This window comes from Lactuca virosa, chromosome 2 (assembly GCF_052849685.1).
Source record: "Lactuca virosa cultivar CGN04683 chromosome 2, Lactuca_virosa_CGN04683_v6, whole genome shotgun sequence".
Lineage (NCBI taxonomy): Eukaryota > Viridiplantae > Streptophyta > Magnoliopsida > Asterales > Asteraceae > Lactuca > Lactuca virosa.
Genome location: NC_136427.1, coordinates 5807665 through 5818884, shown reverse-complemented (window position 1 = coordinate 5818884; position 11220 = coordinate 5807665). Strand labels below are relative to the sequence as shown.

General features: G+C 34.8%; 1 pseudogene across 1 annotated transcript; it reads right to left on the bottom strand.

Moving 5' to 3' along the window:
• Positions 1 to 5215: 5215 nt before the first annotated feature.
• LOC145158849 (serine/threonine-protein kinase/endoribonuclease IRE1b-like) lies at positions 5216 to 10897 on the bottom strand (annotated as a pseudogene). The gene is made up of 6 exons (XR_013737308.1): positions 10591 to 10897; positions 9682 to 10437; positions 8727 to 9497; positions 7888 to 8059; positions 6966 to 7212; positions 5216 to 5793 (listed from the first exon to the last, which is right to left on the bottom strand). The product of XR_013737308.1 is annotated as a serine/threonine-protein kinase/endoribonuclease IRE1b-like (transcript).
• Positions 10898 to 11220: the final 323 nt, after the last annotated feature.

Below are 11220 nucleotides of genomic sequence, written 5' to 3'. Positions count from 1 at the left end.
TGTGAAGAGGATATTTATGATCTATTAATATATTATAAGTTATAATATATTAATATGAAATCATATTATTTAATTAGTATTGATCAAGAATTAATTTGGAATTAATTTTGTGGTAAAAAAAAGACTAATTAAATATATTGGGATTGATTGTGTAAATCATTCATTCTTATAATGTGGACTAATGATCCATGATTCCTTATGCTGGGCTTAACCCATGTGGTGACCCATGGATACTCCATGAAGGTTAAAACCCACGGATCATGAGGAATGTGGAAAGTCATGCACATTAGGGTTTACATGGTGTAACCCCAATGTAATCACACTATATAAGAAGCCCTTTGGTTCAAGAAATTGGCACTTAGAGTATATACAAGAGTGTGGCCGACTTTTGTGAGCTAGAGAGTCCTCTTCTAAGTTTCCAAGTCTTAGTGGTGATTTGTGATTCCACTTGAGGCATTCACATTATTGGTGCTAGGCTCTTAAAGCTCCAAGCAACAAGCTACAACAAAAGGTATGTTATCTAACTTGCTTTATTACCCAAGTATCAAAGTTTTGTATGCTTACTAGGGTAATACCTTGGAAAATGAAAGTTTGCATGGATAATAGAGAAAACATAGATCCAAGGTATTTAGGGTTGCATGTACACCTTAGGAGTGTTAGAATGCTCAAAACCATTCATTATGTCCCAAGCCTGAAGCTTTATGAGTTTGATGAACTACAGAGCATAGCTCTTGTCCTTGTAGGTGTTTTTAGACGTTTAGGTTCATAAAAGTGAGATCTTGGTCGTCAAGATCTCTCCATGCATGAGATATGTGGACCTTTGTGATTAGAGGATTAGAGTTTATGATTTTTTTGACTTGTCCAGCCTTGCTAAGGCTTAAAGTCACCAACTTTATGGAGTAATGGACCTTATTCAGCCCAGATCTGTAGTGGTAGCAACTGTCTTAACGGATTAAAACCAACAGAGTGAAAAGAGGAAGTCTGGGGAGTATGTCGTGCGTACTCTCAGCTATGCGCCGCGTAGCACTAAGCCACCCCGATGCATGCATGGCTAGTTGTACGCCCATCGTAGAGGGATGTACGCCCAACATACGCGCTGGATGTTGACTTTCTTTGACTTTTAGGGTTTTGGTCAAGATGTGGACTTTTGAGGGGATAAATGGTTTGTTACCCTCCTGGGGTTTAGTATAGAAACTTGGTCTAACATTTTAAGGGTTGTTCATGTCAATTATTAATTAGAGTTATATGTGACATATGTTAGGCGGAGACTAGACTGGCAGTTCGGGTGCAGGATTACTTGCTTTACTTTCGAGGTGAGTCCTCTCACTATACTTACATGTATGGTAATCTATGTGTAACCGGAGGGTCTTATTCTTGTTATTAACCCGAGGGTCCTATTTGCTTATACTGAGATATGTGTTATTGTGCTTTCTGTACTTGTGATTTGTGCTATTACATTATCCTATACATATATTGAGTTATGAACGGAGGGTCCATACCGAGCCGTGAGACCGCAGGGTCTTCACTGAGACACATGACCAGAGGGTCCATACCGAGCCCTGAGACCGGAGGGTCTTCACTGAGACATATGACCGAAGGGTCCATACCGAGACATAAGACCAAAGGGTCCTCATTGAGACTTATGACCGGAGGGTCCTTATCGAGACATAGCCATGCGAGGCTAATTATTTCTATATGTGGTATTTTGGGGAACTCACTAAGCTTCGTGCTTATAGTTTTTGTGTAAAATGTGTTTTAGGTACATCTCAGGATCGCGGGAAGGCGTCGGCATGATTGTACACACCAACTTGATGATTTGTGTTTATGTGGATTATGGGATTTTTGAAAAACAATTTCAGATGTTTTGTGTTTGGGAAAATTCAATTTTGGCATGAGAAATGTTAAACTATGTTTTGTGTGAAACTTTTAAAATGAAAAATTTTGTCTGAAAATTTAGAGTGTTACAGCTTGGGTCATCACTTCTCATCATCTTTTACCTCTTTCATCTCTCATCTGTCATCATTCATCTCATCTTTCATCTCTCATCTCATCTCTAATCTACCCATCTTTACCCATCATAATTATAGGTATAAAATACGTATATATTTTAAATCGAATAAAACATGTATATTTTGTTCATCCAACATAGATATCAATAACACAGATAATATGCACACATAGCACGTAATTTATATTAAATACTTCATATCTATGTGTAAGATGAAAGTAACTATGCACTCACCTGACTAGTTAGTAAAAACTAACTCCTATTATGGGTCCAAGCTCAACACTGCTTGTCAACTTATTATATTGCCTAAAACATCTAATATGTGAAGTGATATTCAAAAATAATTTCTTGAAAGACTTTCGTTGATATATGAAATCAATTCTAGATGTTGCTATTTATACTAGAATTCAAACCGCCTATCTCTTATCTTCCGTACGGTTTAAAATGCTTACTCATTTAAAATTATTGACACGTATAACTCTGGTTACAAGAGTCAATAGAAAAACAAAACACGTATACCTTTTTATTAAATGAATTTGTACGATCACATATTTAAACAACACATGTTATTTTTAATTAATAAAACATGTACGACCTTTCTTATATTTCTTACATTGTATTTTGGTTTGCAATTCACAAATCAATTATAGTTACATTTATGACCCCTTAGTTATTCTTGTATTAACACAATATATCCTTCAAATTACACTATAGTCTCTTAACTATTTATTAATAAAATCATTATACCCTTTATAATAAAATCTTATCCAAATTTATAATCAATAACTAACGTCGTAAAAAGTACTCGGTCAATTATTATCGAAAAACGGGTATAACGGAAAAATTATCGTTTCACTACTTGGGTTCACCCTTAAATGTATTTAAACCAAATACGTCTTATATAGTTTGAGATTTTACAATCGTTATAATTTTCGTTAAGATTTTTTATCCTAAATAATCTTCTATTTAAAAATGTTATTTTATCACTTTTCGATAAGTTTATAACAAGATTTATACAAATATTATATACCCATAATATTTGTCCACATAACACGTATATAATAACTAAGTATTTATATAACATGTAACGCATACGCATACAAAGAAAATTTATCATATTTGAGGATTTTAATTATTTGATAAAATAAATATTTATTATTATTATCCCTTTAACGTTTAGCCTAACTCTCGGGCGTTACACCCAGCGTACTCCTTAGAGCACTCGAGATCCAATTGCTTAGTACGCCCAACGTACATCATTGTACGCCCCGCGTACTGGCCTCAACACTAGTATGCTATACGTACACTTGTGTATGCCCCGCGTACCTGGTGAAACCCTAATTTCACCAATCTTCCGAATGCCATAACTTCTTCGTTATAGGTCCGTTCTGGCGATCCTTATATCCACGAAAAGGTAACGAGAAGCTCTACACTTCTATCAACTCATACCGGCCTAAAGACCTTCCGAACAAAAATCCAATTTCCATAAAAGCCCGAACTGACACTTTACCGAAATACCCCCAGGCTGCAAAACACAAACCGAACACCCAGATCACCTCAATTACATTACTCGCACCCAAGTGAGTCTAGATCTCACCTTTTCCAAAGGACCTAAGCCTTAGGATAACCGATCCTCAGGCAACAGCCTTGAATTAGGAATTTATTCGGTACAAAGCGTTATAGTAGCGCTCAGAGCGCCGCTTCTCAATAACTCTGCTACCAATGGTAGATAACCACTACTGGTGCACGGCCCACCAATAAGACGCCTCCACGTCCTAACAATCCAAACAAGACAGAAGGTGTTGTCAAGGACATGCTCCTCGGACGATAGTTATAAAGGACCCTTATTCTCCAGAAGAAGGGATCTCTCTCTCTCTCTCTCTCTCTCTCTCTCTCTCTCTAACTAATACAAAACCCTAATTCCCCCATACACTTACTGACTAGACCGTCAGAGTCTTGTTTCGAGACCCCCTCTCGGACAACGACTAACGTCAGCTCTTTCTTTGTTGTGATTCTCAGGCTTAACCAGATGACGCAACCCACAAACAACGTGAAACTCGAAGAAATATCACAACATTACACTTGTAGCCTTTTCTTGCTAGATGTATGGTGTATTAAAGCATCAATACTCAATGAGTAAGGACTTGGATTAAGATGATTAAAATGCTTGCATGTATCTCTTCTTTTACTAGCTAAAACCCATGAAATTTGGTGCTTCCCGTCTTTATATTCTCTCTAGTTTTTGTCTCTTAAAGTGTCAAAAACATAAAGATACAAACGATACTTGAAAACTCTCTTTTAAGGAAAACTAGTTTCTTTGTCTTAGCTTAAGAAATTCTTTTATTACAAGACTAGCATCTTATCAAGTTGATTTATTGTTGGTAGATATCTATGGATAACTTTTACCTTAAAGTTTCATGCCACACTTCATCAACTCCAATCTCCCATGAGAATTAAAGTTTTCAAAGGTTGTAACACTTTTCTTTCTATTTTTGTTTTTATCTTTCTAAGTCTTGCAAAAGATCATTGGTGGGTTAAAATGATTTTAATTTATTTAAATAAAAATGCATCTGCTGCTAATTATGTCACTATAATTAGACTATTTTTGAATAAAACCCAACAGAGCGACCCTTTTTTATAGTCTCATTTCTAATGGGAGGGAGTGTTGCCGAATGACCGATCCTTGACCTGCTAAATGGCTAATGTGAGAAAAACGACCCAAATGTTAGGCAGTACCACACAAAATCTTTACCGGGAAAAACCGCATAAAACTAACAAACTTAAGGACTTTTATGGCAAAAGCCTATTATCTATTCAAAATAATAATATATTTACATTTTTTTACCTATAATAGCAATGTAATAGCATTTTCTTTTGGATATTAGCAATATGTAACTTGTAATATCAGCACATTTACATTCTTATACTCATAATAGCAACTTACTTACAACTTTTAATCCCTAATAGCAGTGTACTTCCATATTTGTTGATAATAGCAATAAACAAACAAGATACATTGCCCAAATATAGCAACCGATTCAAATATAAAATAAAACATTGTATTATACCAATCTAGCAAAATATAGCAACCGATTTAAATACAAAATGGATTTGCTTGTTACAATTAGATAGAATACTCAATATATAATGTCCTAATAACAAATGAAAGTAGAATGCTATAACTGGATACATTTCAAATACAAAGCCTTACTAAAAAAATGAAAGTAACATAAAGAAATAAGAATTACAATATTACAATACACAAATTAATAAAAATACACTGCTATCTACAACATTTAGCCTAAGGGCAGGATATAAAGTACATTGACATTTTCCGCAAATATAAAACTTAAAACTGATATTGTTTATAATACTTATCATGAATCTCACCTTCCACACCATTCTTTTTCAAAACTTTATACACATCCATAACAAGTTTTGGAAACAGGCTGCTAAAATATCCATCGATTTCTGTGGGGTCCTTCCTAAACAAACTTTGCGACTCTTTTGAGAGATTTCCATAGTGACCATATATGTTTCTTATGGCTCGTAATAAACAACGTACGTTGTTATAGTTGTACACTCTCCAACGCTCGATGTCTGTGATGAGCGTTTTGTCTAATTTTTGGTTCCAGTCCTTGTAATGCTTGATGTGTTTGAGTGATTTTAGGAGATTAGAACCAGGGTCTTCTAGTTCTACGTGGTCACTTGAGTCACGAAGGAAGGAGATACGTTTTTCAGGGTCCCAGAATAGAGGGTGGTTGTATACTTCTGTGGCTTTTGGCCTGAATAAGAAAAAATGCACATGTGTAATCTCTTGAAAACGAAAGAGTAAAATACAGAAAAGCACAATGGACTTCAGCGATTTCATCAATTTAGTTACTTAACAGGTTTCTCTAGTGATTAAACCATTATACTTCATCTGACTATTCAAAAAAGAACATTTTCAGGGTACCTGGTCTTGAAGAAAGGCAAAATATAGGAAAACCATAACATATTTTCACCATTTAATTGATTTGGTCCTTTAATAAATCATATGTAGTAATCAAATCGCTGTACTTTTTTTGACCTTTCATAAAGTTCATTTTTTGTGTTTACCTGGTTTTAGAAAAAGGGGAAATACAGAAAAAGCTGAATCGATTTGGTGAATTAACTAGTTTCTGTGGTAATTAAAAAACTATACAGTTTGACCATTTAAAAAACAACATTTCTCTTGATTACCGGTATTGTAAAAAGGCAAAAGGAAGAAAAAACGAATGCACTGCCACCATTTTATCGATTTAGCTGCTGTACAATTTTTTGTAGTAAATAAGCCATTAATTATACCTTTTTTAATCATTTTTCCCAGTTAGCGGTTTTCAAAAGAGGCAAAATACAGAAACACAAAAAGTACTTTTACCATTTTTTAAGTTTAGCCGCTGAACTGTTTATTCTTTATGATAACTATAATAATAGATCAGTAGCTAAAATGGTTAAACTGCATGGTGTTTTTTCAAATTTTGGCCTTTGCCATATCAAAAACAGAGTAACAAGAAAAAATGGTTCTTATAACGTTCAAATAATATAATAGTTTACTCAGTTGAGTGATTAAATCGATATGATGATGAAAGTATGTACGTTGTGACTTTTTAGTATTTTGCGCTTTGCCACATCAAAATAGAGTACCGAGGATATTGGGTTTTTAAATGAAAAAAGTTTAATCACAATAGGAAATAATTAGTTAAGAGGCTATATCTATAAAATGGTAAAAATATAATGACTTTTCTGTAATTTGCCAATAATAAAATAAATGCAATTTCAAATCATTAAAACATGCAATCAGTCAACATATTTATCAACTAATACACTCCTCCCATGGTATTTTTGATATTTGACTAGTAGAACAAAGTCTATTTAAACTACGTTCACCATGCATACTTTATCATGTTTGTTGGAAAGAATTCAATACAAATCATACCTGGATTCTGCATCAGGATCTAGGAGACGAGAGATAAGATCAAAGGCTTCCGGAATCTTTTCTACGGATGATAGATATCTTTTTCCCTTCAAAATATTTATATCACGCTCAAGCACATCACCAAACGGGTGTTTACCACCAGTGATACAGAAGAAAACCAGACACCCAAGACTGAATAAATCCCCAGAACGCCTTTGTCTTTCATTCCGTAGTCGTTCGGGTGCTTTCCACCCGGTGCTCCCTAAACGAAAATTAAATAAAGATTAAAAAAAATTTAATCCCTACAGTTATTTAAGATATACAAGACATAACAATATACTTTCTAATTTTTTCTCATTACAACACTGATTATTCCTCATCAGAGAATTTCACTTTACATACCCATCATAGCAATTAGATTACAATTACGAATTTACGATGATGTGCCACATGTTACACAACTGCCGACGTGTCATATAATTTATAGTTTTCTTTTACAAGAAACTGCCCATATAAGATGAGTTTTAGATCATCATTGATGAAATCGACATATCAAATGAAATTTATATTTAATTTTACAAAAACCTGTCCTTTCTCTCATCTTGGCTATATTTTTTTAATGGCTAATATGGACAGTTTTTTATAATAAAACATTACAAATTTTCGCTACATCAGTATGATATCACACATGTACGTCCTATGTGGAGAATGACATAGCATAAAAACATGTTAATTTGTGCCATGCCGTAATAATTCCAATCTCATCACTAGCATGGGTAAATTTTCTAAAGTGCAATGCTTTAATAAAGAATAATCTGAAAGTATGATACTGTAATAAGAAAAAAAAGTATAATGCCATAAATTAGAAACTATATTGCAGTTTCTATTTTTTCCATTCAAATATTAGCAAAAGTAATGTATCATAATAATAAAGAAAACTTGCCAGTTGTGCTTTTGGTTAATGAAGATTTATCCGCAGCTAGGCGTCTGCTAATACCCATATCTGAGACCATCGCACTGATATAAGTATATTTTGTATTAAGACATTTTGAGGCTTTAAGTCACGATGAATGATTTTAAGTTCATGTAAATGGGCAAGTCCTTTAACCGCGTCCCTGAAATTCATATTTGCCAAAACGATATAATGAGTTTAAAATAAATTCTAGAAGTGTTCCACCTATCACCCCAAAAAGGCTACATGATAAGTTACTGGTTCTCTTTGACTTGATGAGAGCATGGGTTGATATGGTAATTAATCCATATATGAGTATGTCTATTTTACTTAATAGAGACTTACTTAACAGAGAGTTACACAATTGTCTCATTTACTTTTGGATTAAATGCAAAAAATAGCAATATACTTTCATCTATTTGTTTGATATGACATCCTATTTTTGTTTCATGCTAGTACAACATTGTACTTTGAAAAATTTACCAAATTATAGCAATGTTAAATACAAAGCAAATTTCACTGCTACAACAGAGTAGCTTTTTCAAAGTACAATGTTTTAATAAAGAAAATGTAAAGTACAATACTATAACTGGGTAATCTTTTAAAGAACAACGTATTAATAAGAAAAAAACAAAAGTACAATGTTGTAATAGAAAGAAAAGAAAGTAAGATTATATAACAAAAAAAAGTACATCGCTATTTCTTGCATTCACCCCTTAATTATTTCCTTCCATTTTCCCTTGTTTTCCAAGATTTTATCATATATCTTTTAATCATCATTTAACCAGATATCACTTAACTGGAAGAAAAAGAAAAAGAAAAGGTCTAACCTCATTAAATTCAACAAAGTAGATGAAGGATACCCATTAGGCTTCCACAATTTCAAATCCTTAAAAACATCTATTGTGGGTTCCAATTGCACACCCAAATTACCATGTGACAATATCAAATCATGTAAGCTACATACACACTTCTCAAGAGCAACATAAACAAAATCTTGATCCTTCTCCACACCATAATACCTAACAATATTAGGATGCCAATCACATGCAATCAGATTTGCAATCTCGTTCATTGCAACATCATAATGTTCCTTCACAATCCTTTTCACAGCAACTTCCCTATCATCATAACTTCCCTTAAATACAATCGTACCACTACTCCCCATCCCAATTTTTATATTAGAAACCAATAACTTCCCAATTTTACGATATTGTTCACCAGGATCATTCCAAAAATAAATACCACATCCACCGATATCATACTCCACATTGTTCACCTTTAAGAACTGGCTTGTAACCCTAACCTGGCATTCACCCTTCTCCTTCTCAAACTCTGCTAGAGTATATTGGGAAATAATACTTCCACTAATCATACTTCCATCTTCTGATATGCATCGACTTTCCTGTGCCTTAATTTGTAAATGGTATACCTCTGTGCAATCATTTACCCGATATAAGCTAAGGTCAATTCCAGTCCCGGACTTTTGTCTGAATTTCTGACCGAAACCTTGTGGGAAATCCACTGTAATTGATGGAATCAGGTCTTCTATTGTTGGATTCATGTCTTCCCCTAATTCTTCAAAGACAGAAAGGGTAATGCTGCGAGGAGAACAACATAAAACCGATTATCATACACATATATTATCAGTCGGTTCACACAACATAAAACAGAGTAAATATCTACAAGGTTCATAACCGGAAAGTTGTTTACAATAAGTTCAAACAAAAAAAAAATTTGCAATGGTCTTCAAGGTTTATACATATATAAGAACAAAGATCTTACCTGCAAGCAACAAAGGCATCAAAAGTGAATTCAACAAGAAATTTTTCAGGATCTTCTTGATCGGGCACGATCTTCAAGGTTTCTTTCTTGATATGAACATCGATCTCCATTATGGGCGCACAATACCCGCAAGAAGGATACCAAGCACCGACAAATGCCAGTGCTGAAGGGTCCATACCCATGACGTGGTGCTGATCATATGGTGCAGGAAAGGGTACTGCAGTTTGGGGAGGTGGTAGGTAGTATGCTCCAGATGGGTACTGGTAATTTGAAGGATACGTTGGAGGAGTAATAGGGTTAGTGTAAGGGTATTGGTTAGAGGAAGGAAAAGAATACATAGGGTCATTGTTACTGGTCATCTCCAGCAGTGAAAAAATAACAGAACTCATTGTTAATGAACACTGACCCTTTACCCTAAAAACTACCCCTTCCTTTTTTCAAAAATAAAAGCTATAACTTGATTTTGAACATCAAAACAACTAGAAATGTTTTTGTGTGTTTATGGATTTCTCTGCAAACTCTAGAGCAAACTTCATTCCATTTGTAGTATCTATTAGTACAAATTTTTTGTAATCAGCAATTGATTATTAAAAAGCTTTTGTATCCACGTCAATTTCCACATCAAAACTAAGCGTTTGACTTTAAAACAAAATCCCTTATAAAGATCAAATCATCTCTCCTTTTTGTTCTTCCTCTGGCTTCAAGAGTCAGGTTGACATGATCAGAAATTGCCTTCAGTTACCTAAAAAATAGAAACTGTGGAAATCGATCAAAAGCAAAAGATCAGAAATTGTCTAAAAAAATGGAAATTCACTTCAATTACCGACCAAAAAGCAAAATATTAGAAATTGCAGAAATCGATCACGCAAAACACTGAAATCGATGAGTTAAAACCACCAGAATACTTACCGTTACTGCGGGGAAGGAGGAGGGCGGCGGCAGTGGCTATGGAGAAGAAAGAGGGTGGTGATGGAGGCTTCTTGGAACCGGTCAAAGGATTTGGAGCGAGGAGGCGGCAGTGTGAAGAAAAGAGAGAGAAAATAAAAAGCGATGTAAGTGCATAAGACCAAGTGTATAAGACCAAGGGAGTCGAGGTCTCAAAGCTGAAGATGAAGTAGAGTCTACCACTCCCTTGAGCCAAAGACCATTCCCATGGCCAATGGTGACCATGGTGGTGGCTCCACTCGCCGTCAGAAATTCTTGGTGACGCGTAGGCGGCAATTCTTGACTGGTGATATTATTTTTAAGGGAAAATACATGCTATAGATATTTTTTTTGAGTTTTTTTTTATTTTTCAAAATTTAGTCACAAAAAACAAAAATTTCGGCTATAGACATACGTTCGGCTCGGCGGAGCTCCCCTCTACGGGCTCCGCGGACTGACGAATGCTCTGCGGAATCGGGGTATTTTCGTAAATTTGCCCCTTCCTCTCATTGTAAAATCGGGTCTCCACTTTGGTCCCTAGTCTGGTCCCTCGACTTCAATCCGCTTTTCCGCGTTTCCGCATCAAAATCGACAGCAATCCTCGTCACCAACCCT